General features: G+C 52.8%; 1 non-coding gene across 1 annotated transcript; it reads right to left on the bottom strand.

Annotated features, from left to right (window-relative positions):
• Window positions 1-2,685: 2,685 nt before the first annotated feature.
• LOC120596442 (5S ribosomal RNA) lies at window positions 2,686-2,804 on the bottom strand. Its single transcript, XR_005651149.1, has one exon. It is a non-coding gene; the product is annotated as a 5S ribosomal RNA (ribosomal RNA).
• Between the last annotated feature and the right edge of the window lie 526 nt (window positions 2,805-3,330).

The following is a 3,330-nucleotide window of genomic DNA, read 5'->3' as shown; positions in this document are numbered from 1 at the left end:
CAGACCAGGAAATTGCAAAGTCGTGGGCGCCTTACCTCAGCCCCACTGCACACTCTCTGCTTTTATAGCTCCACGTGTAATAACATAAAAGCATAATTTATTAAAGTATCACTTTAAGTGGGGATGGCAGGAGGGGGTCCATGCCCGGGGGGCTGTGAGTGCCATATTGACCAGCGATGCCAAGAGAGGGAGGGCAGTCTTAGTGCTCCCTGCCTGCCAGGCGTGGCGCATGGTGCAGTGGGTTGGAGGGCCAGGGGAGTGTCCAGGAAACAGGAAACAGAGGCGGCAGAACCTGGCGACAAGAGCCAGGCCGCATGGGTTTGAATTCTGACTGCGTGACCTTGGATTGGTCAATTGCTCTCTCTGAACTACAGTTTCATCTGTAAATGGAAGGACTTGCCGAGAGGCCCATTTTTCCCAGATTGAAAGAGACTTCCAGGCACTGAGCAGTGCCAGGAAATGGCCTGAAATCACCTCATTAAACACAGAGGGGTATTTACACTGGAAGAAACAAATATTTATCTCTGGACCAAGAAGGAAGAAGGTCTTTGGAACTTCAGTCTCATATCTGGCTCAGCCTTGTTTGGAGGGAAGGGATGAGGCAGGGAAGGGGAGGAGGAAAGGGGAGGGAGGGAGGGTGCAGGGACAGAGGCCGGGCTGGAGTCAGGCGACTGGGTTCAAATCCCAGCTCTGCCACCACCCAGCATCGTGACCCTGAGCATGGGTCCTCACACCTCTGTACCCCAATGTCCTCCCAGGAAACATGGCATGAAAAACACCACAACCTCTCAGGATGAAAGGAAGTTTCAATGAGGTGACGTGTGCCTGAAACAGAATAGGTGTTCCGTAATTACTGACTCTACGCCGGGCACTGTCCGAGCTCTCAAGGTCCTATAGGGAAGAAGACAAACAAGCCGCAGGTATTTTTATTAGGAAAAATACGATGCAGAGAGAATGGTCTCACATGGGGACTTACAGCTAAGGAGCTGGTAGCACCAGGGAGATGTGACCATTTAGCACATGGCCTGCACAAAGATAAAGAAAAGCAATAAATATGCACCAAATGACTAGACACATGGCAGGCCTCTCCTGGCTTTTGTTGGCCTACCTACCCCAAGGGAGTAATGGATGGGCCACCTCACAGGCACGGGATGCAAATTTTCAGAACCCAATTCGAGGCATTAGTCTAACCAAAGAACTGTATTTTTGGTGCTTCCTGCATGGGTTCTGGTTGCTGAAATGAGAGATTTCCTGGAATCCAGGCTGTCCTCTCCACCTGCCTGGTGACCACCCTGGTCCAGGCCACCATCCTCTCCTGACTGGTATCTTTTAGTAGCATCCTGGATGGCCCCCCAACTTTCACCCTTGTCCCCTGCAGTCTTGTCACAGCAGCCAGTATGGTCATGTACTTTGGATGCGGTTGGGGGTGGCTGGGGTTGGCTAAGAGGAAGCCTCTGAAAGGACCGAACTAGGAGAAATGAACACGAAGCAGGAGAGGAAGTGGTCGGATGTGGGAAGAACTTCCTGACTGAAGGAAAAAAGCATTTTCAATGTACTCTTGAGAGAAGCTGCAGAGAGTCTGAGCTTCCAGTCCTGCTGTGGGAGGATTATTTAGCTTCTCAATGGCACTGATGCACGGGGTGGGCCCAGAAGACCCCAGAGAGTTGTGGACACACTGGCAAGCTGACTATGCGACCAGAGCAGACTGGTGGGATAGGAGCAAAGGCCTCCCCGAAGCACATGGGGCGAGCAGCTGCCCTCCTGCCAGACTTTATTTATTTAAAGTTGTGGTCGTTGCGTTTGGTGTTTGTTGAAATGACTCTGGGGCTCTCCTCCCATGAGCTTGAGCTCCGAGCCCCACTGAGAACTTGAAAGTGACATTCCTCAGCCCAGCTAAGAGGAGGGCAAGAGCCCAGGCCAGAGGAGAGAGTGAAGGGAAGGCCAGCAGGGGACAGGGTGGGGGAGACACAAGTCAGAGTCCCAGCAGGAAACAGACACACGAAAGGAGTACCAGAAAAGGGATTTTCAGAGGAGGGGGTGCAGTGAAGGGTGACCGAGGAGGGGTGGTGCTGCACCTGGGACTGGCACCAGTGGGCGGCTGTTACACCCTCTCCCAAAGGGCGAGGCAGGGAGCAGTTACTGGAACCCAGAAACTGCAGAGGAATGAGGCCCGCCAGTGGCCACCCAGCAGAGAAGATGCAAGGGCTCCAGCTCCTACCTTCCCATTGGCTGGAGCCAGGTGATGAATTGTCGGGTCCCAAAGCCCAGAGCAGGTGTGAAGGGCAGAGTGATTGGGAGGCGGGAGCAGTGCTCACAGGCCCTGGGGCTTCTCCTTCTGTAGGACAGAATTTGAGTAGGGCCTACCATGGGTTTGAAATTTCTACTCTGCCTTGACCTGTAGTTCCAGGTCTTTCCCAATGACCTCTGACTGCATGGAGCTCTTCTTCCCCAGGGAATAAGTAAAAGGTCCCCAAGCACCTCCCTTCTCAATGGGAAGACAATGCATCTACAGCTCTCTGGGGTCTTCTGGGCCCACCCCGTGCCTCAGCCCCATTGAGAAGCTAAATAACCCCCTCACAGCAGGACTGGCAAGCTTGGACCTTCTGCAGCTTCTCCCAAGAACATAGAGATAAAAAAGCACAGACGTGGAGGGAAGAAGACCCTTCCCCACCTCCTTGGTTTTAAGACCTACAGCACCTGGTCTTCCTAGGTGGTCTCCCATCCAAGTACTAAACCGGCCCGACCCTGCTTAGCTTCCGAGATCAGATGAGATCGGGCTTGCTCAGGGTGGCATGGCCACAGACCCTACCTCCTTGCTTTTGCTCAACCCGTGTCCTCACTGGTTTCTCTCTCCCCTCTGCTCCCTGTGGGAATCCTGTTCCTCTTATAAGACCTGGCTCTGGTACCAGTCACTGCTTGTTGATTTTAACAGCTATTTATTCATAACAAATAAGCGCTAGAACTAGGCTTAATGGCTAAGACCACTGAAGTCAGTCTTGCCTCTGCCCTTACTACTGCATGAGTTCAGGCAAGTGGCCTCCTCTCCTGAGCCTCCATTTCTTCATCTGAAATAGTCCCACTTCCCTGAGGGGTGGAGATAAGGATTAAATAAGGCCCTGAGCACTGGCCTCGTGTTTGAAGTAAAGAACTCGACGACTTTTGTCATTGCACTTAACCTTCCTCACAGGGAAGACACTGAGGCTCAGAGAGGGCCCATGACAAGGGACTCACAGGACAAGGGACCAAGCTGGGATCCCAACCCCGGTCTCATTCCAAAGCCAGCCTTCTTGTCATTATACCAGGCTACCTCCTTCTGCAGGAAGCCTTCCT

This window comes from Pteropus medius, unplaced genomic scaffold (genome assembly GCF_902729225.1).
Source record: "Pteropus medius unplaced genomic scaffold, Ma_sr-lr_union100, whole genome shotgun sequence".
NCBI lineage: Eukaryota > Metazoa > Chordata > Mammalia > Chiroptera > Pteropodidae > Pteropus > Pteropus medius.
Note: the sequence above shows the minus strand (reverse complement) of the source record. Positions and strands in the feature narration are given on the sequence as shown.